This window comes from Ixodes scapularis, unplaced genomic scaffold (assembly GCF_016920785.2).
Source record: "Ixodes scapularis isolate PalLabHiFi unplaced genomic scaffold, ASM1692078v2 PGA_scaffold13__105_contigs__length_92229423, whole genome shotgun sequence".
Taxonomy (NCBI): Eukaryota; Metazoa; Arthropoda; class Arachnida; order Ixodida; family Ixodidae; genus Ixodes; species Ixodes scapularis.
In genome coordinates, this window is record NW_024609839.1 from 64650639 (window position 1) to 64674073 (window position 23435).

Consider the following 23435-nt stretch of genomic DNA (forward strand, 5'->3'; position numbering starts at 1 on the left):
GTTTATGTTCAATAAAACTCTTCCAGTGCATTCTCTGACAAGTATGTAGAAATATGTAGAAAAACGCCATGCTGATGATTGGAGATTAGTAATTAACATCCTGATTAACGCGTCCTCCAGGTTATTGTCCACGGACTGTGCATTCTTTATAGTTCATATTCGACCTTCAGCATCCGGATTTTCTACAGCCGCAAACTATGAGCTGATATTTTAATTGTTTATTATCAACAGACCAATAACGTTGTTTAACGCTGTGCATGAAACAGCCATATACATTTTTTTAAAAAAGCTCAACCATTAGAGTGTTATTTTTGCATTCACTATTCCTGCGTGTTGACCTGCAAGATAGCTCCCTCAAGTGATAATCCAAATCAAGCTCTATCTTGATGGGGTAAACACCCATGTGAAATCGTTACTACAGACAAATACCTGGATATGTATACTTACAACACAAAAGGTAAAAAATTAACAATTTTTATTTTTTGATAAGTAAGCATTAAATGCATATTTTACGGAAATAAGGCAAGAATTTTTTGTACAATGGGAGAAGTTAATAGCCATTGCGACCAATCTGAGATAACTACGCTTGTTTCAGCCCTGATTCTGTCCCGTGGGCTCTATGCCGCGTAAAGGCTAAAGTAAAAATAAATAAATAACACAGTACTTGAGAAACTTTCTAACAAAACACCACTAAAACCGATGCAAAAGATCTCTGCAACATATATATATATATATATATATACATATGAAAAACCTAGCCTTTGCACCGCGGGCATCACTTCAAGCTCTTCAACATTCAAAAGAAACCAGCTAAAAAGAGACCGAAAAAACATTTTTTTTTTTTGAGAAGTGCTATTTGGGCGTTTGGGTTGCAAAGTTAATTATGTTGACTTCCGTATAATTTTTGAAAAGAATCATTTTTAAATGCAGAAAGCTTAACGATATACTCACAGAGGTGATATCTTCAAGCAGAAGCAATTCAATTGTGACTTTCAACAGATGCTGGCGGAAACTGGTATATTAAATGTCCCGCCCTTTGCTGCTTTTATTGCGTCGGGAGTGTAAACAAACATTCTCACAAAACGTACGAGGGGCATTAACCCTTCACTGACATGAGTCCTCGGCAACACCTTGTTTTGCATGCCTATGGCTTTTTATTTTCTGTTCATAAAGGGTCAATGACATGAAACATGTTTGTCTGAAAATATGATACTATCGGCTTACAGCTTTATTTCTTCTGTGTTATTGATTTGTTTTTTATTTTCGCACTAAAAGGCACTATCGACTTGCACGTTTCATCTTTGATGTTTACATGATTATTGTATGTCTCTTCACATGGTAACAACGTATAGAAAATGTACTACAATTGTATCTTGAACAGCACTTTCAGATATGTAATGTGCCGCAATTACGTCTCAAATGTGCATTCAGGAGGATTCTAAGATCGTCTATTTATGCTGATAACTCAATCTACTTCATCTAAGTGTTCATAAAAAAAACAACTGACACTCATGGAAGGGCCATTTCCCTATTACAAATCTAATCAAAGATTGTGACTCGCCCCTCTTTCTGCGCCTTGGAGCAGACACGAAAAGGCGCCATCAGACGTCACTTTAAAACAATAATTGCTGCATCACGTGTCCTACACCCGCAGATATGACGTTTTAGTCAAAATATAATGCACAACGCCTTGTTCATGACAATGAATACGAAATTAACCCCACTATGATTTGATTACCATGTTGAACGATATGGTCTGCTGTAAAAAAAAAAGTAACAGAATATTAGTACCTGGGATTATTTTTTTTATTCGAATTTCTCCCGGAGTTTTTATGTGCATCAAATATGCAAAAAGGCCGTGCAACGCCTTCTGGGCACGACGAATAACCTTAAGAAACGCATCACCTCAAGTGAAATGTAACTGCGTATAGAAGTTTGACTCTACTTATTATGAAGTATGCCAGTCCAGTGTGTGAACTCTATATGCAACTAAATATTAAAAAAATAACTTTATAAAAAATACAAAACAAGACGCTTCGATTTATTTAAAGAAACACATCAATGACTTAATCTCGATGAAGAACTTTTTTTTTTTGCAATAAATAGCGCAATATAATAAATCGGCTAAAATTTTTCTCTTCAGTTTCTAATGATTCATGGAAAATCAACGAAGAGAAGTATATATATATATTGCTCTATCCCCATAAATTTAGGAAATAAACATAACGGGCCTATTGATACTCACGATAATTCACGTGTGTCTTAAATTTTTGTAGTTTGTAAGACCTATAGATGATTGGAATGACCTACCTGAAACAGTGCATGGTAAATAGCGCAAGTATATCTTAGTTTGTAGAAAACGTTGCCTCAGATTTGATGTTCTAATTTGTACGTCTGTATTGGCGTAAATTGAAAATTAATACACAAAAAACTGTTTTCGCACGAATAACTAACAAAACTAAGAATGTTCTTTCTTATACTTACGAGCTTGATGGGAGTCCTTTGGTTGAAGTTGACAGTTTTAAATACTTGGGTGTGACACTTTCTAAAGACTTAAGTTGGAGTAAGCACATAAATGAAATATGTCACAAAGCAATGAAAAAGCTTTGGTTTTTAAGACGGAATCTGGCCAGTGCTCCGCCTAAAGTGAAGTTAATGGCCTACACAACGTATATTAGGCCTACCTTGGAGTACGCTGCATCGGTATGGGACCCCTATAGAAAAAATCAAATTGGTGAACTCGAAAAAGTTCAGAGGAAGGCGGCGCGATTTATTCTATCCAAATACAAGCGACTTGATTCTGTCACAGATATGCTGAACAGCCTCAACCTCCCCTTACTTTCTGTCCGTCGAAAAATTGCTCGACTAAAGTTTTTCTTTATGTTTTCTCATCACCTGTATAACATTAACCCGGATTCTAGATTAACACATCGCGCATCGAGAGAACTCAGATACGTTAGCACTAATCAGTTTGAAGTGCCCAAATGTAATATTGACGCTTATAGGTTTTCTTTTTTCCCTAGAACTGTGAAAAACTGGAATGATCTCCCACAAAATATATTGTCATTGGACTGTTTAGATGATTTTGAGAGCGCCCTTTTGAATATGACTGGTTTGGAATGATAAATAGTAGTTAAATATTTTTTGGAAACTTCGTTAAAGATTTCGAGTGCTGAGAGTTCATTTTGTTGAGTACTATATAATATATTGAATGTTTGTGCTATTTCAGCCCCTTTATTTTAAGTGAATGTCGCTGAATGTGTACTGTATTGTAGTCCTGATGTTGTATGTTTCAGTGCTCTTCTATACCCCACACCTGTTAAAGCCCCATACTTGGGGTGAACAGTATTCATAAATAAAAAATAATAAAAATAATAAAAAAAATAAGTGTTTTTCCTAATATGTACCGACTCCTGCCTTGGCCAGTCGATTGCTGGCAGTACGAAATATATCAAATACAAAAATTGCAATAATAGTAACGTTGGGAATCTCCACGCAATTAACTATGTTCATCGGTCAGATTTCATAGAGGTAGCGGGGGACAGGAAAATGCCCCTCCGCCCAAACAGGAGATAATGCACGTGTACCTCTTTTGCTATTAAATAACTGGGACGTATAAATATGTAGAACTGGTAATTTGTATTAACTAAAGCCCAACAAACAATATGCCATAAAATAGTAGCTTCTAGAAAAGTATCAACGTGAATGATACTTCGGCGCCAAGCGGTTTGTGTTCGGTGTTAGCAGTAATAATAGTAAACAGATTTGTAGAGGGCACCACTTCTTTGCGCTTCTGAATCCAGATAAAACCGAAATACGCTATGAGGCTCGCTTGTCCTTTGCGTTGCTAATATCGCAATGTATTAATCATACACTCAAGAGATTTTTTTATGTTTCATGTTGAACAATGCCTATTTGGAGATGGTATTTTTTTAGAGGTCTGAAAGAAATCTTGTGTGCGGGAGAGGGGAGGGTTTGGTTTGTTCGCATACTTCAGAAAATAGTTTCGTGCCAGGCAACATGTCAACAACTATCGATCGCCACGCGTATACGTTAACAATAGTTGAAATACCACATTACTCTGTTGGCATTATCATACTTGATCAGTATAATGATAACATTACAAACTAAATTGAAGTGAATTCACCAGTATTACACGACTATCAATTTAATAATAAAGCAAGGCGTTTTTCTATACCTTTTATGTGTCTTTGTATATTAATTCAGCAAGTGATCCAAACCTTTCTATTTTATATGCCCGTTTACTTCATCGATAACGCCGTCGTTTTCGTTATGGAAAAAATTAGAGTGTCCGCTTGTATGAATTCTGCATTGATAACACTTCTGATTGATAAAAAGCATTTTTTTTTAGATGGTGAGATATATTTTTGGAGAATACAATTTTATAGTGGTAAGAACTATAGGGGAGTCTGAACAAACTAATTTAAAATAGTACTCTAATTATACTTACTTATATATGGTGTGTGGAAATTATTTTAACCCTGGAGAGTGAGGAGACGGACAGCGAAACACAAATATCAAATTTTTTTTAGATTTGTGTTCTGCTCTCCTTCTTGTCCCCACTCTCCAGGGTTGAAATAATGTCCATACGGAGCGCAAGTCTGTAGGCTTCTATTGCAGGGACTGTGGTCTCGTCAGAACGCCAAGCTCTGATTGGCTCTGATTGAAGGATAGTGCGTAGACCTCAAAGCAATCTGCCTTGAGGCCTACCCACTATATCCCCTGCAGAAGCAGGCGAACTTGCGTACTCAACCAGCTCGCCCGCACCAATTGCTTCAACTTTATGGTGTGTGAATGTTTAAGGTGCCATATGAGAATAGGAATTACGCAGTTATAAAGATACACTATGAGAAGATTCAAGTAACTCCGAATGGTTGTCAGTACTTTTTGTAGATACGTACAGTGTATTACAATTTTAGTTGTAAGCAATTTTGCATCGCGTTCGCTCAAACTAGTGAGTGGTGCCCTAGCAACACAGTAAAAATAAAATCAAGTACATGATAGGTGAATGGTTAGAAATTTGAGCACATTTTCTATTGTTGATGACGTCCTTGGTCTGAACCAATAGAAAACCGAAACGACAAAAGCGTGCAACAACCAGGCTAGATGTTCCTAATTGTTGGAACTAATATCCAGCTATGGAGGTGTGAACGCCCCACCGATTTATGGGTGTTCCAAGCAAAGAATTGCGCGCTTGAAAGGATCACAAGGGGTCACGTACACCTACTCAACCAGACCCACCTCTGAAATTTTATGTTGTCATTATCCGACGCTATAGACCTTTGTCGTCACTGAACGCTCGTGTTTGACATAGGCACTCCCTTCAAAGCAGCATTTCGTTTCCTTCGTTCCTTTACAGTGCCTCTTTAATTGTGAACCGAGCATAACAAATAAAAAAAACTCTATATTGCCGCGCCCAGGGCTGAGAAAGCAACGCTCGGTCACGGACCTCCAGAAAGTTCTCGTTTATTCATGTACCGCTCGTAACTTCTATCATTTATTCCTGCTTTTGTTTTCTAGAAAGTGCGTGTTCATTCTCGCCCGATCACGCGACGCTCGAGCCGCTTTCGCCGTATCTTCGAGATAGCGACGCACTCTAGATAAGAGGCCGCCCGCGATCTTGTCGAGTCAGTTTTCGCCCCAGCGTTCGACTCTGCTGACACGCCGACTTCGACGCCCGCGACGCTCTGCTTTCTTCTGTTTTCTTCTTTATTTTTGGCACAAGTTCGCCACATTAAACGTTTATTTATTTCTGTTCATTTCTTGTTTATTCGTCACCACCCGTGACATTCTGGTGGAGGTGCGGGGTAATCACATGTCCGTACGGCGCAGCCCTCCAAGTTCTCGCAGTACAAGTCCAAACCCCAGCTCCGGAGGACCCGACGAAGACCAGATCGAGACCCGGTCAAGTCGCCGCATCCGAGGTCTACCCCCGGAACACGGACTTCTGCCACCCACGACCAACCCGAAGACGACGATGGCCAACCAGGCGCAGACCCCGGCCGCTTCTGCCGTTGTGTACCTGCCGGTCGCACCCAGGACTCCAACGCCTTTCCACGGAGACGTCCACGAGGACGTTGAAGACTGGCTGCAACACTACGAACGTGTAGCCCGCCACAACGGATGGACGACTGAACAATGCCTCCACAATCTCTACTTCGCGCTTGAAGGAACTGCGAGGCATTGGTTTGAAAACCACGAAGCGTCCTTCACTGCGTGGGAGTCCTGCGCCGCGGAATTGAAGCGAACGTTCCTCAACCACCACCGTCGGCAGCGAGCGGAGGACCTTCTCCAAACAAGGGTGCAGGGCCCCAACGAAAGCGTGACCAGCTTCGTAGAGGATGTCATGCGCCTATGTGCCCGAGCCGATCCGGAGGCGGCCGATGAGAAGAAGCTTCGCGTCCTCATGCGTGGCGTGAAGGCTGAAATTTTTGGGGGCCTTATCCGCCATCCCCCGACAACCGTCGACGGTTTTGTGGCTGAAGCCACTAACATCGAGCGAGCGCTGTCGGCCCGAGCAAGCCATTACCATCGACTCGCCGGCGTGCCTCCTCCTCGAACCGCCGCATCTTGCCGACTAGACCTGAACGCCACCGGTGTCGACGGCCTTCGGGAAATCGTCCGCGACATCGTCCGGGAGGAGCTCCGCAAGCTTCTGCCTGCTGCCAACCAGCCGGCTGAGCTGTCGATCGCCGAAGTGGTGCGCGAAGAAGTCCAGCGAGCAATTCAACCGGAGGCTCCTGCCTGCGTAGCACCACCCGAAGAGCCCGCCCTGACCTACGCCGCAGTGGCCCGACGGCCACCACCGCCTCGCCGCACCTATGTCACGCCGTCCCGACGTCAGTCTCCTGCGCCGCAGCACGACCGACGCCACGACGACCAGGTCCAGTACGCCTGCCCGGAGCCTCGCGCACCCCGCAAGACCGACGTGTGGCGAACGCCCGACCGACGCCCTCTGTGCTTCCATTGCGGGGAAGCGGACCACACCTACCGCCGATGCCCATACCGACGACTCGGGCTACGCGGGTTCCACCCGAGCGACCCGCGCCCCCGGTATGGTGAACGCCCTCGGGAGATCGACGAGTACCTGCGACGACCCCAGTCCCCCGAGCCTGCGTCCCGCCGAGAGTTCCGGTCGCCGTCACCGCGACGTCCAGCTTCGCCGATGCACCGACCGCGACGTGAAAGCCTGTCCCCCCTCGCTCCTCGCCGTCGAAACTAGGCGCGGCAACCCCTGGAGGTGGAGTTGCCGAAGACGACCGACGCCAAGATCCTCCACGAACGTCGGTGGGCCCCCACTCGAACGCTACCAGAGACCAAAACGACGCCGCTGCAGTGGTGTCCAATAACCTAAACGTCGTCATCGACGGCCACGACGCATCTGCACTCGTGGACACCGGAGCAGACTACTCAGTCTTGAGTGGGAGGCTCTCTCGCCGCCTTCGAAAAGTCATGACGCCGTGGGATGGACCACAAATAAGAACCGCCGGAGGACACCTGATTACACCAGTCGGGAGATGCACCGCTCGCGTCGAGATTCACGGCGAAACATGCCCTGTGAAGTTCGTCGTTTTGCAAGACTGTTCGAGGGACGTCATTCTCGGAATGGACTTCCTGTGTGAATACGGCGCCATCATCGACCTTGCGGAGAACAAGCTGACGCTTCGGAAGCCTGCCCCATCGGTGGAAAATACCAAACCGACGTTAGCTGCAGTGCAAGTCCTCGCCAGCCACGTAAACCTGCCGCCGCTGTCGAGTGTCTTTGTGCCCGTCGGGATCGAAGGAGCCACCTGCGGTGTAGCACTGCTGGAAGGAAGCGTCCAACTTCTCCTCGGACGAGGGATTGGCATTGCAAGAGGCGTAACTGAGCTCCAGGACGGGCGTACAGTAGCCCTTGTCACCAATTTCCGGCAAGAGTCGCAGCACCTTACAAAGGGTACAACTGTGGGCTACGTCGAGGAAATTGAAGACTCAGCCGCGATCGCCGTGATCTCAGAAGACGCCTCTCCGACGCAGAACAAGACGATCACGTCCTCAGAGCTCGACATCGACCCATCCCTCCCAGCCCCACAACGACGACAACTTCGTGACCTTCTCGCCGAGTTCAGTGAGTGCTTCTCCACGTCGTCGAAAGTGCGCCAAACGACGGTTGCGAAACATCGGATAATTACTGATGACGACGCACTCCCTGTGCATCGGCCGCCGTACAGGGTCTCTGTGAAAGAAAGGGAAGCCATCCAGCAGCAGGTACAAGAAATGCTTGACGACATTATCCAGCCCTCAAGGAGTCCGTGGGCTTCACCGGTAGTCCTGGTGAAAAAGAAAGACGGGACTCTTCGGTTCTGCGTGGACTATCGCCGACTGAACGCCGTAACAAAAAAGGACGTCTACCCACTGCCACGCATCGACGACACCCTGGACCGACTACGCCACGCCCGATACTTTTCGTCGATGGACTTGAAGAGCGGGTACTGGCAGATTGAGGTCGACGAACGAGATCGTGAGAAGACGGCCTTCGTCACGCCGGACGGACTGTATGAGTTTAAAGTAATGCCGTTCGGGCTGTGCACAGCGCCGGCAACCTTCCAGCGCGTTATGGACACCGTCCTTGCCGGCTTGAAATGGCAAAGCTGTCTCGTCTACCTCGACGATGTTGTGGTCTTCGCAAGCGAATTCGACGAGCACCTGAGACGACTGCGAGCCGTGCTACAGGCCTTCAAAGCTGCTGGGCTGACCCTCAAGCCTTCCAAGTGTCGGTTCGCCTATGGTGAGCTCAAATTCTTGGGCCACGTCGTGAGTGCTCAGGGTGTAAGCCCTGATCCCGCCAAGACGTCCGCTGTCGCCGAGTTCCCGAAGCCATCAGACAAGAAGACCGTTCGAAGATTCCTTGGGCTGTGCGCCTATTGCAGACGTTTCGTTCGTGACTTTGCGCAAATTTCTGCACCGCTGACGCATCTGACGAAAGACGACGTGCAGTTCCAGTGGGAAGAGGAGCAAGAGCAAGCGTTCGACGAACTCAAGCGAAGGCTCCAGTCGCCCCCTATCCTCGGACATTTTGACCAGTCGGCGGAGACTGAAATCCACACGGACGCCAGCAATACCGGTCTCGGTGCGGTACTCGTTCAGCGACAAGAAGGGGCAGAGAGAGTAATCGCTTACGCAAGCCGGGCGCTGTCTAAGGCAGAACAAAATTATTCAACGACCGACAAAGAATGTCTTGCTGTCATCTGGGCGATAACCAAGTTCCGCCCGTACTTGTACGGTATCCCGTTTCGCGTGGTCACAGACCACCACTCCCTCTGCTGGCTCGCAAACCTCAAGGATCCGTCCGGACGCCTCGCCCGCTGGAGCCTTCGACTGCAGGAATTCGACGTAACCGTTGTGCATAAGTCCGGCCGCAAGCATAATGACGCTGACTGTTTGTCTAGGGCTCCAGTCGAACCTCCAATCTGCGGCGCGGACGACGATGACGACGCCCGTTTTCTAGGCGCACTTGACGCTACCGACATGAGGGCACTGCAACGCGACGACGCGGAACTTAGCTCCGTGATCGACAGCCTCGAAGGTCGAGGAGGCTTTGTCCCACGGGTCTTTTCTCGGGACCTACCGAGCTTTGTCCTGCGGCGAGGCGTGCTCTTCAGAAAGAATTTCGGAACCAGCGAAACCCCCTGGCTACTGGTTGTCCCCGCCAGCCTCCGAGAAGAAATTTTTCAAGCGTGCCATGACGACCCAACGGCCGGACATCTCGGCTACAGCAGGACCCTTGCCCGGATTCGTGACAAGTACTACTGGCCAAAGCTTCCGAAGACCGTCCATCTCTACACACGATCGTGCCATGAGTGCCAGCGATGCAAGAAACCACCGTCAAAGCCAGCAGGTCTCCTTCAGCCGATTACCCCGCCAACCAAGCCCTTCCAGCAAATTGGAATGGATTTGCTGGGTCCTTTTCCACCGTCGACGATGGGGAACCGCTGGATAATCGTCGCCACCGATTATCTCACTCGTTACGCCGAGACGAAAGCCCTTCCTTCGGGGACTGCTGTCGAAGTCGCCAAGTTCTTCATCGAGTCCATCGTCCTCCGCCATGGCGCCCCCGAAGTACTGATCACAGACCGAGGGTCATCGTTTATGGCACAGTTGACCCAAGAGATCCTGCGTCTAAGCCACACGGAACACCGTCGAACAACGGCATACCATCCGCAGACCAACGGGTTGACGGAGCGGCTCAACAAAACAATCGCCGACATGGTCTCTATGTACGTCGACGTGGAGCACAAGACCTGGGACGAAGTGTTGCCCTACGTCACGTTCGCCTACAACACAGCCGTGCAAGAGACCACAGGAGTGACGCCCTTCCAGCTGGTGTATGGCCGGGCGGTGACGACTATGCTAGACTCAATGTTGCCGCACGAGTCAGTCAATGACGGGAGCGATGACGCCCAGGTGGTTGCTCAACGGGCAGAAGAGGTCCGCCAGCTAGTCAGACTACGAATTCAAGACCAGCAACATGTCGACGCTCACCGGTATAATCTTCGTCGCCGCGACGTCCACTTCCAGCCCGGAGACAGAGTTTGGGTGTGGACGCCGATTCGTCGTCGCGGTCTCAGCGAAAAACTCCTGAAGCGCTACTTTGGGCCCTACAAGATCATCCGACGCCTCGGCGATCTGAACTACGAAGTTCTACCCGACGGAACGCGCCCATCTGCAAGACGTCAGCCGCGACCCGAGGTGGTGCATGTCGTCCGGCTGAAGCCGTATTACGAACGATAGGACTCTCCACTCTCGTCGACGAGTGAACTGTGGACTGTGAACTCCGGCTAGCAATTCTGCTGTCCTTTTGTTTTTTTGTTTTCCGTTTTTGTGCTGCATCGGGACGATGCACTTTTAAAGGGGGGGATAATGCCGCGCCCAGGGCTGAGAAAGCAACGCTCGGTCACGGACCTCCAGAAAGTTCTCGTTTATTCATGTACCGCTCGTAACTTCTATCATTTATTCCTGCTTTTGTTTTCTAGAAAGTGCGTGTTCATTCTCGCCCGATCACGCGACGCTCGAGCCGCTTTCGCCGAATCTTCGAGATAGCGACGCACTCTAGATAAGAGGCCGCCCGCGATCTTGTCGAGTCAGTTTTCGCCCCAGCGTTCGACTCTGCTGACACGCCGACTTCGACGCCCGCGACGCTCTGCTTTCTTCTGTTTCCTTCTTTATTTTTGGCACAAGTTCGCCACATTAAACGTTTATTTATTTCTGTTCATTTCTTGTTTATTCGTCACCACCCGTGACAATATAAGATCGGCTGTCGAAAATACGATGTAGCTCATTGGTAACGCCTCCGCTTTGCATGTAGCGGATCCAGATTCGGTTCTTGCAGGCGACAAGCCATCTTTTTGAAAGATTTGGCAACAACGAGGATGGACGCCCCAAGCCCTACCACCCCAACGACAACATTAAAAGCTACAGCATCGACAAAGCACGTTCTTTTCTGGTGGTGCGAAGAGCCCATAAACAGTTATCGCTGATATAAGAAGTGAACTCAGGTTTAACCAATGGCTAAACAATCGACAGCACGATATTGACAAGAACCGACCCGAGAAGACAGGACGAAGACCTGAACAATGTAGCGGCGATACGAAAGCGGAAGAGCCAGCTCAGTCTCTAGTTCAAAGTAACTCCCTGAATTACAATCCAGTTTGAGGTAACAATTTAGAAAATGTAGCAAAAAAAAAAAAAACGGAATTTTCCAAAGCGTAGCGGTTTCATCGACACGTGTTATCCAAATGCGGTTGCACCTTTAACCATTGTCTACTGAAGACGTGGGCAAAGGCAGGGTCGCGATCCCGGGGGGAGTGGACTAGAGGGGGGAGTGGGTGGAGGGGTGGTCGTCGAATGACGTTACTTAGGGGTCGCCGGCCTCAAACGTTTGGACTCCTCTTGTTTACGGAAGAAGAGGCTTGAGGCGTGACCGCAGTTACTTCTGTTATTATGTCTGTAGCGACCATCGTGTATTTTTGTATGATGTGAGTACGAGCGCTGTGACTGCTAAAAAACCAAGGGACTGCGTCTTGGCGTAACGTTAACCGCTATATTGAGGGGCCCATAAGCTATTCCTTTAACTTTCTTGGTCACTTTTTTTTATCATCTCCGTATATGTTTTTAATTACTACTGCGTGAGTTAGGCCCCCTCTTCAGGTTACGTCATTTCTCCAGCTTACCATGTCTCGCTTGGCGTCGATGAAGGGACCTGGCCATGAGTATTACCAGAAAGCCAAGGCCTTCTGAAATTTTAATAAACTTTAGAATGTCTCGTTGTCCCTCGAAGTCGTATGGGCCAGTTTCGGGCTCGCGGCTGCTCTATTCAATGTAGCTGAATGAGCGCCAAGAAAAAGACAAAACAGTGGAAACTTAGTGACGAGGCTGCTGGAACTGAACAAAGCAGGCGGTTACTAGGCTGCGGCTGTGATTGCGCTTAGAAGCGTGCGCACAATACGCATGATTTATTAGTAGGAGGAGATGACCGAGGCCGCATTGAAAGTTTGCCTCGTGCACGAAAAAACAATTTTTCCGTGTCTAACAGTGAAGTGCAATGTTCTTATTGCCTCGATTGCTGTTACGTTTGAACGGTGTTGACGCGCGCTGTCTCCATGGTGATGAGTCCGTCCTCTAATTTCTCTGGAAGTGCTCCGAAGTGGTGAAGGGAAGAAAAGATGATCTGAAACGTCTCGCCATCCTTCAGGAAGCAGTTCTCGTAATCCATAACGAAGGATCGCTTGTATTGTGCTCCAGAAAACGGAACAAGCTGGCAATTACCGAATGATCGATACAGTTGCCCAAATTCACTAGATAAACTCAGTTACGGAACTGCCCATCGACGCTGCTTTCACGAGCAGTACCCCCTTCCCCCCCCCCCCCCCCCCCCCCCCTCTCCTTCATGCGCTCGCCTCCTGTCGTTCGACGCGCCATCGTTTTGGGGACGGCTGCTATGGTAACTACAGTGTGCCCTATGGAATTCACAGGTTTTGAAGTTTAGCGTTTTTAGATGGTGCTTCATTGTACTTTACCGTATACACAGTTTTAAAACGCAGGCTCTAGATGGCACTTCGAACAACGGGTTGCTGACTTCAGGCGGGTAGGGGGGAAAAAAAAAAGGGGGGGGGGGGGGGAGTACCCCATTCTGCGATACTCCCACAACTGAGTTGATGTAGCAACGTTATCTTTGTCTTAATTCATGCCACCCATCCAGGTTGGGGGACAAGTGGGCAAGAAGAAGGATAGCCTATTTTGTTATTGATAGTTTTTCAGAAAACGTATTTTGTATGTCGTTGGTTGCCACCAAAGTTTGTTGTAGGTGAGCAGAGAAACGTGCGCTGCCGCTACGAATGTAAAGGAGCCAGCCCGGAACGAAGGGTTTCCAACCATGTCTGAAAATGTACTTCTGATTAGCAATTTCTAAGTTTCGAGTCGTCCTCAGCGCATATTCCCATGAAATTCAGATATATCCAAGTCTCCGGATTAAAGAGCAATAACACTCAATAAGCACTCAAACGCTTGAACGTGGAGAGCAATATACATATAAAAAAACGAGTTGTGTGACGAGTTTACGAGTTAATGAGCAGTGCTAAAATCAGAATCACCAAACAAACTTCCGATGAATTAAATTCTCACGACGAAACCTAAAACAACTAATTCATGGTCACGAAACACGTGGGCTGCACGTTTTGCGTAGCTAATCGAAATGCTTCAATTGCTTGAGAGGTGTCTTAAGAAGTTTATACAAACAACGTGGCTCCTAATGCCGCTTGGCCGCTTCGCCACGATGGGTCTGGAGAATAGGAAGGATGAGTGGCAGCTACAAAAAACCCCAGTGACTTTATTCCATCCTGAAGTAGTTTGAGTGAGACCCTACATGGGCACAAGTTTCGCGGTGATAGTGAGTACAAAGAAGCAGAGTTGAACTTGTTGAGAGATCTATTGAGCACATTGAGGTTCATGGTGAATTGGTTGAAAATAAAGGTACGTTCTTGTTCATCTAACTGGTACTTTCGTGTCAGCATTACGCTGTCTGCCTAATAGCATGTAACAGACGCTGGATCGTATTTGTTACAAAGTGTCACAGAATGCTGTCTGAAAAATATGTCACCTTTGTTGCCACAATCCCAAAAGACCTCGCCGCTTCTCAGCCGTCATTCCCTGGTGGCCCAATTAGTTACAGTATAGCAGCTGCAGCCTGAACGTTCAGATCACATTTTCATTATTATAACTCGCAGTTTGGCCGTACAGAAACGTTTTACAGCTAAAATTCCTACAAAAATGCAAGGTTGACATTGCCTAATTGTTATTTTCTTTTTTCTTTTAGCGATCCGGGTGACCGTAATCTTGCACTGTGAAGGTACGCGCATTCTTGACCCGATGACTTTATTTAGCACGGACATACCGACATTTCTATATAGGAACCCCCGCTAAACCCTACCGCGCTATCACGTTTGCGCCGTTTTCTTACTTGCTTTTATTAATGCTTACCACGGTCTTCCTGCCGCTAGCTTGTTTGCGTTTTCAGTGGAACGCGGGTATGCCGGGTATTGTTAGTCTGAAACACCTGCTGCTAAGTGCTGCCAATTTTCGGCCAGGCCTAAAGTTCCTTCTATTCTCACTGAGGCCTTTTTTTCTCAGGAGACCCATCATGCGCTCCTCGGCGTCTTTTAGCGGTGATCCAGCGCAGGGCAGCCTTTACTCGGTGTCTACTATTTCATTCAACGTTGTCAAGGCTAGCGTAGTATCTGCAGCGCTCAAGCTTTGTCAAAACTAATTGTACGATCGCGTACAAAGGCAGGAGGAAATTACGGGTACGTGCTCTCCGCAGCGCAGAGCTGCCCAGGAGCACGGTTCGATGTTTAGAAACTAAACTATTTCAAAATATAATTTTTTTCCTAATCTTAAAATACAGCGAAATTTATTTTTAGAGTGACACACAACAGAGTCCTAGCGCAGTAGTTTGATTCGCTCGAAGAAGCTGGCGAGGGAACCTGCCGTGACAGCTTTCTAAATAGAAAGCTGTCCCACATGTTCACTCGCCAGCTTCTCTGAGCGAATCAGATTTGCACAGTGCCTGGCTGTCAAAGACGAAGCAGTGAAAGTAGGTTAAAAAAAAAAAAACTCATAAAAATTCTAATAGCAACGAAGCGGTATTTCACTTGATTGGAGAGGTCGTTGCTTTCTTTGATAGCACTGCGAAAGCTACGCTAGCCTAAACTACGTGGGGCATTACAGTTGACGTAGAGTATTGTAGGCGATGGAAGAAGAAAGAGTCAACAATTAACACTGGGACGACACAACCACATCTTTCACTGAAAGATGTGGATGTGTTGTTCCAGTGTTAATTGTTTATTCTTTCTTCTTCCATCACTTGAACCAACACGCTTTTCTTCCAAGTATTGCAGACTTTAGCGAAATGAACGGCACCAAGCGGCTAGAATATTCTAGTCACTATGTGCCGTTCAATTTGCAGAAGCCTCCAATACTCAACGTTAACTATTATGTGCCATGTTGACGAGGTTAGCGCAGGTTTTGCAGTGCTGTCAAGGGTGCTGGTGCGAGTGCGTGCGCAGAAGTCGCAAGGCAAATTCACCACATGCTCTCGAAGCAGTGGCAGGCTACAAACTCTTAGAAAAACGAGTTTATACAGTCCTCCCTAAAGAGAGGAACGCTCTTTACAGATATGTTCCTTCAGAAACGGAAAAACCTTCGTTCTTGAAAGCAGGGAGGCAAAGTTCCTCCGTCGTCTGCATGTCATTATGGCTGCCCCGGATCGAGCAAATCGAGCTCAATAAGGCTTAACGAGGACGTTACGTCTATCGTACGGGGCAAGAGGAGCAGCAAATAAAAGCGTAACACGAGCTTTCCGCGAACTGCATTTATTTCCGAAGCCAGCTTCCCCCGCAGGTAAAGAAACTTACGTATCGAAAGCAGTCACTCGAGCTTCTCGTCGTCAGCACTGCGATGTTAGACGGAGACAGCCGATACCCAGTTATTTCGCGCACTTTACGTCTTACCTTTACTATTCCTCGAGCCACAATTCCTTTGTCAATTCCTTCGCGAAACCAAAAGCCGATCTCAAAAGAGGGAAGCCGAAGCAGCTTACTTCGTTCATTTTTGCCCGGTACCGCGAAGCGTGAAAAAAGGATAAATCTCTCGCCACGAGATGGCAGGGTCAAGCGAAATATTGGCATTTAGCTAGGCAGGGGGCGCTCAATTCCTTCCTATTTATGTGCTACAAAACTATTTTATTTATCTCACGTCACCATTGTGCTGCGGGCAACTTTATTGGCTGTGGTCAGAGCTGTATATAGAGAGGGTTTGGCCATACACTAGAATAAATAGGAGGCAAATGAGGAGACACCATTTTTGGAAAAAGGGATGGGCGTGTTCTAGGGCGTCTCCACAAATTCGAATGTGGCCAGCCAGAAGCCGCGAATAATACCCTGGTGGTGGTCGCGAGAAACAGAATTAATAAGTGCGTCGGAGTAACTCTTGATGGCTGAAAATATTGTGCAGAATTTTTCGATCGCGGTCCTGCAAAATAAAAATCTAGCAGAATGACTGACGTATTCCCCGCGCCAGGTGCCGAGGGCCGGGAATCTGCAATCCAAGTAGTCAGACTCCATCGGAGCAGAATCGAGTTCGAGCGGCACATTCCATTTTTACATCTGTTTTCATGATCTTAACAAAAACATCACGTGCAGTATATTTTCAACCATGAAGAGTTACTACACTCTTACGCGCTTATTAAAACTGTTTCTTGCTACAACCGGTATAGGTTTATTTGTGGCTTCTGGTTGGCCGAGAGAGCAGGTCAAGCCCCCTTTCTGCGTCTGGTGCACACCCGGGCTTTGCTCTCGCCTCCCATTGACCAAACTCTCCCTATATGCGGCTCTGCCTGTATTATCACACATCAAGGTCATTACGGGCATCACAAACATCAGCTGAACATATACAAGAAGCGCATACACCACATACGACATGCGAGCATCGATACATCAGCACACTAACCCGATTACTACTTCGAAGTTCTGCGTTTCCGCCTTTTGTACTCGTCGTTTTGATGGTACGGATTTTCTCGGTGATCACCTCAGGAATAAATAATATTCCCAGAATAATGAGCTTTTTTTCAGTAATGTCATACCTCTGAGGGTATTTTGAAGGGCTCAGGGGATAAATCTGTTAGTAAAAAGTAAACGCTCATGCCGTAATTATTTGAAAGCCAATAAAACAAGCCGCTCCACTACGGTTCCAAGCCATGTGTTTCCTTTCCCGCACAGCACGTCGTAGCGAGCTTTTCTGTCGTAGTATTTGTTTTTCGATTTGCGCTGTTCGCGTGCGGTTGCAATTGTCGTATTGAACTGATTTCTATTGACATAATACTCAGTCAGCTTGAAGTGATGCTTCACGGGCAGAGAAATCGCTTTTCGATGAACATGAATGCACTCAAAGCTGCGGCTTGCGGCAGGTGTTAAGTGTACAGAGCTACTCCGTGGTGAGCTCGAACACTTCTATACTTCGTCTCACCTGGAGTCACTTAATGTTTCAGGGCACCGAACCAAAAGGTTGAGGCACCAATGTGGCGCCTCAACCTTTTTTTCATTACTGTGGCTGCCGTGCAAGTTGAGAAAACATGTTCGCGGAGTAAAAAAAACAAAAAAAAAGCTCTTTTTTGCAGGAACCTTTATTGGAGATTAGTACAAAATGACAGGAGCGTGATGTTTTTATACAATTTTACCGCTCGTTCACACTGGAAGCCGATCCGCGTTCTCAAAGCGGTTACGAACGCGGTTGTATAAAGATCCAGTAAAATCGCACGCGCACTCGATTTCATCGAGTGCGCGTGCAATTGTACTGGATCTTTATACAACCGCGTTCGCAACCACTTAGCGAACGCGGATTCGCTTTCAGTGTGAATGAGCGGTTAGACTGGAAGGTTTCGCGGCACAATTAATATTGGATTTATACAATCACCTCTCACCGACGATTTCAAGTAACGTGTCCCAACCTGGGCGCATCATAGCTTCAGTGGCAATTAGCGGCTCGTCCGCTTGGGTAACGGGAGTTGGCACTTCAACTGTCTATGCTCCGGCGATCAAATGGCTGAAGGCTAAAATTGAACAGTGTTGTATTCGCGTAGACTAGGCGGCTACCGCCCGAATACTTAGGTTTATTGATCAGAATCGGATCAGCGTTGGGGCACAACTGGCTTGCGCCATCGGGGCTCGTGTCTCTGGGTCGCGCTTTGCGGGCACGTGCTCTGGCTGCAGATCACTTTTGATATTTGGTGGTCGCGTGGCTCCGCTGGCCATCACACTCCTTCCCCCTCTAGATGCCGTCGCCATATCTATCAGGAGGCTGTCTTGAACGTTGTGGTCTAGAGGTAGGTGGTGGAACCATTTGCCCATCGGGATGAACCTCTGTGAATTCCTGTGCTTCTTTTGTTGCTGGGTGCACAACCATCGGAATGGTCCACTGCGCGGGTAAAGCTTGTGGGCTATTGTTGCTGAGGCCTTTTGCTGAAGATGGTATCGTGACCACTTGTCCTGAAGCGTCTTCTGCGGAATTTCTTATATGATCTTCATGCCTTCGTACAGTGTCATCCTTTGTCTTCACAACCCAAGAACGGAATCCGAGCCTTTTAACCACTGTTCCTGGTATCCACAACGACGTTCCTCTGAAGTTTCTAATAAATACGTTGCTGTTGACCGAAATCTTTCTAGGAGACGTGACTGGTTGTGTCGCTTCTTCATCTCGCTCTCTCTGCGGTTGTAGACGTGTGAGTGCTGTTGACAATTCCCGACCGAACATTAGCACAGCCGGCGTCTTTCCTGTCGTGAGACTGATTGTGGTATGTTGTTTAAGCAGAAATCGAGCAAGCCGGCACGACAAGCTTCCCATCTTGTCTTTAGATAAGGCCTGTTTAGTATCGTACACCATTCTTTCTGCTTGGCCATTGGTCGCCGGATGGTATGGAGCACTTGTTACGTGACGAATACCGTTATTCAGTAAGCATTGTTCGGTCTCGGCGGATACAAACGATGTGCCGTTGTCGCTGACAATCTTACGTGGTACTCCGAACGTTCCAAACAAGTTTCGGAGTTCTTGGATTAGTGAACCGGAGTTGATGTTGTTCATTTGGCGAACTTCGAGCCATTTGCTGAAGGCATCAACAACTATCAACAGCATTTTTCCTTCCACGGGTCCGGCGAAGTCGACGTGTAGAGTGTCCCATGGCTTCGATGGTCGTTGCCATTCCGGAACAGGTGCCTTGGGTGGTGCCCGTTGGTGCTGTTGGCAAATGCAGCATGTCCTTGCCTTCACCTCGATATCCTTGTCTACTCCAGGCCACCAGACGTAGCCACGAGCAGCCGCCTTCATTGTCACCATGCCTCGATGACCAGCATGCAGTAAATCGAGTACCTGAGCTCTGGCTGCGCTGGGGATGACCACTCGTGATCCTCTGGTCAAGCAGCCGTTGAGCGCCGAGAGTTCTTTGGCGACACTTTTGTATTGCCTGCAGTTATCACCGTTGAGCTCTTTTACGCTGCCGTGATGTACAGCCTTGTAAACTATCGCTAAGGCTTCGTCTTGTTGAGTGAGTGCTGCAATGCGTTCTGGAGATAGTAGGGGAATCGGCGAGCCTGCAAGCATCAGCACCTCACCTGGGGTGCAGGGCTCGTCGATATCAGCAGGAAGAGGTAGCCGGCTGAGGGCGTCTGCGTTTTGATGTAGTTTCCCTCGTCTGTACCTTAGTTCATAGTCGTAGGCACCGAGTTTTATACACCATCGCGTCATACGGGGGGATAGAACTTGTGGTATGAGTTTCGAGCCTCCCAGTATTCCTAAAAGTGGTTGGTGGTCGGTGTAGATTACGACCTGTCGTCCAGCGATGTACTCATGGAAATGGCATACAGCGTAGACGATGACCAACCCTTCTTTGTCCAACTGGGAATAGTTTTTCTCCGCGGCTCCTATTGTTCTGGACGCAAAAGCGATTGGAGCTTCGCGTCCATCGGGGTCTTTCTGAGGGAGTACTGCTCCAATGCCGTACGGAGACGCGTCACAAGACAGCAGCAGGGGCCTATTTTCGTCATAATGCTTGAGAACGGTAGAGTCCTTAATCAACTCCTTAAGTTTGCGAAATGCCTCCCTGTGACTGTCCGTCCAGAGCCATGGCCTGTCCTTCTCAAGAAGCTTTTAGAGATCGGCTGCGACCGTAGCCCTGTTCTTGAGGAAGCGATCGTAAAACGCAAGCAACCCCAAAAAGGCTTGCAGTTCCTGTCTTCCTGTTGGCTCTGGAGCATTGAGGATCGCTCGCACCTTGTCAGCGGTTGTATGAACACCTGCGGCGTCAATCCTGTGTCCCAGAAATGTAGCCTCGCTGACTGCAAACATGCATTTTTCTTTCTTGAGTTTCAGACCGCAGCTGTCTAGCCTGCATAGAACTTGGTCCAGACGTTCATTATGCTCTTCTATGGTTGCTCCGCTGATAATGATGTCGTCAAGGTAGACGCTTATACCTTCAATGCCAGCTAGTGTCGTCTCCATCATCATCTGGAAGATCGCTGGCGCTGCTGAAATTCCAAATGGCAGCCGTGTCATTCTGTACAATCCTTTAATTCTGTTGATTGTCAGGACAGCTGCCGTGGACTCTCTCACCTTCAGCTGCTGGTACGCTTGGCACAAGTCCATTGTGGAGAAGATGGTCCCTCCTCTGAGGTTTGACAGGACTTCTCCTGACGTAGGTAGCGGATAACTTGACTTTCTTGATGCGGCGTTCACAGTGCTCCTGTAATCACCACACAATCTGATAGCTCCGCTCTTTTTCCGGACGAGCACGAGCGGCGTAGCCCATTCAGCGTGCTGGACTGGTTCAATGATTCCTTGCTGCTGTAGCTGCTGAAGCTCGAGCGTTACAGCTGAGCGGAGCGCGAGGGGAACCGGGCGAGCTTGGCAAAACTTCGGCGTTGCTCCTTCCTCCAGTTCCAAGTGCACTGGGGGTCCCATGTAGCCGGAGATTTCATCCTGGAACACCTTGGGATGCCGTTGAAGGACTGCTTCAACCTCTGGCGGCGTGGTTTGTTGCTGCGCCAGATTGATCCCCTGTACTCTGACGTGGAGTGCGTCGAATCAATCTCTGCCCAAAAGGCTGCATCCGGACCCTTTCATCACTAGCAGCGGCAGGATATAATCTTTTGACTTGAAACGTACATGCACTTGAAGCGAACCAAGAAGCTTCAAGCCCTCACCACTCCAAGTTAAAAGTTCCAAGTCATTCTTCGTGATTTTCGGGGGATTCTTAGGCCACGTGGAGCGAAATGTCTCTTCGCTAATCAGTGAACAAGCGGCGCCAGAATCAACCTCGAACTGAAGAGGCTTTCCCTCAATCTGAAGAGAAACGTGAAATTTGGGAACGTGCCTTCTGGTGGACAGCTTGTTCAGTTCATAAAATGAACTTCTGGAAGAACCCGTCGGCTCGCTCCCGACTTCCATCACTGGTTCAACGTTGTGATTTGTTTTCTTGCGTCCTACTCTGCCTTGGTACTTCTTCGTCAGACACGCCTTTTCGATATGTCCAGTCTTCTTACAGTACCGACACTCAGTCTTCTGGAATCGGCACTCTTGTGGCTCGTGCTGACCCGTGCATCGGTAGCACCGACGTTCTTTGTGTGAAGCAGAATTCTTGTCGGCTTTCACAGTCTTGTTAATTTGGAGCTCCTCCTGGTTCTTGATGGCTTTCTGTTGTTTGTAGGCGCTCTCTGCTCTGACAGCAATGTCCAATGCGCTGGAGAACGTTAGGTCTTTCTCCGCAAACAGGCGTTGTTGCAGGAGTTCGTCGCTGATGCCGCAGACGAACCGGTCGCGCAGCATCACTTCCAGCGGCAGTTTGGCGTCCACTTGTGGCATCGCTTGTTGCTGAGTGCTAGCTGCAGCACCGGATGTTTGAGACGACGCTGGTAAACCCGACGCTGGAAGCTGCGCAGTTGTCGAAGCGATTTGCGTAGCTGCGGAGGGCGAGATGCCGAAATTACAGTCGCTTGCTAGCTGCTTGAGAGCCGCAACGTAGCTACTTATTGATTCTTCCGGCAATTGGTCTCGCCGTTGAAATTTGAACCGGCTATAGAGCTCTGAAGGTCGAGGGTCGAAGTGCGCTCCAAGAATGGTCACGAGCTCGTCGAACTCAACCTCGCCAGGTCCTCTGGGTGCCACTAATGCTCGTACCACTTCGTAAGTCTCTGGGCCACAGAGCGTTAAAAGGAGCGCTCGCTTCTTATCCATGGCGTTGATGCCATTGGCCACGAAGTAAAATCCGAGACGTTCGAACCACGATGTCCATGACTTGCCTGAGAAGGCTTCCAGCTTCCCTTGCATGGCCATGACTTGTGGTCGGTGGTTTCAGGCTTCGTTGGTCCTTGGTTCCTCGTCGCCAGTGTTGTATTCGCGTAGACTAGGCGGCTACCGCCCGAATACTTAGGTTTATTGATCAGAATCGGATCAGCGTTGGGCACGACTGGCTTGCGCCATCGGGACTCGTGTCTCTGGGTCGCGCTCTGCGGGCACGCGCTCTGGCTGCAGATCGCTTTTAATATTTGGTGGTCGCGTGGCTCCGCTGGCCATCACAAACAGTAACAGCGGACGCTATCGAATGCGATACTCTGGCAACATTCAATGACTGTAGTCTCACATTAGCATGAAATAACTACGAAGGCTCTGCAAGTGCGAGTGGGTAGCATTGACTCTTGGTTTCCTTGACTGGAGCCTTGGCCACCTCTACACTCACAAAGCCTGGCAGTTCGACGACAGAGCCAAAGAGTTCCGGGTCGCAGATTTGGAGCGCGAGGATCTGGTAGCACAGAGCATCAAAGAGCCATTTCTCGGGGAACCTGGACGTCAGCACACGACGTTTGCAACGGCGAGGACCCAGACACACTTGTTCGCTCGGGAGAAGTGTGTTTCGGCGTCTCGCCGCAGCGGGGCGCCAGTCACGTGGGTCTGCTTCTTACGGAACTACAAAACGGTTTTCGTAGGGATCGTCGACTAGAGGACAACGTGTTCACTCTAACTCAGTGCATAGAGATCGCTCGGGCGGAAAAGCGAAATCTTATATGTTGCTTTTTGGACATAGCCAAAGCCTACGACTGCGTACCACATACGTTGCTAATCAGGAGGCTACAACAACTCGATATGCCGGAACCCTGGGTGAGACTTATCCAGCGTATCTACGATAGAAACCACGTAATGGCAACATTCAACGGGACCACATCTGGGGATGTTCCGGTGCACAAGGGACTACGTCAGGGCTGCCCGTTATCCCCCGTTCTGTATATGCTATATACGTCCGGCATAGAGAAGGCGCTGGAAAAAACCGGTATCGGTTTCAC

At 48.2% G+C, this 23435-nt stretch overlaps 1 pseudogene; it reads left to right on the forward strand.

Moving 5' to 3' along the window:
- The first annotated feature begins 2575 nt into the window (after positions 1 to 2575).
- LOC120845229 lies at positions 2576 to 3172 on the forward strand (annotated as a pseudogene).
- Positions 3173 to 23435: the final 20263 nt, after the last annotated feature.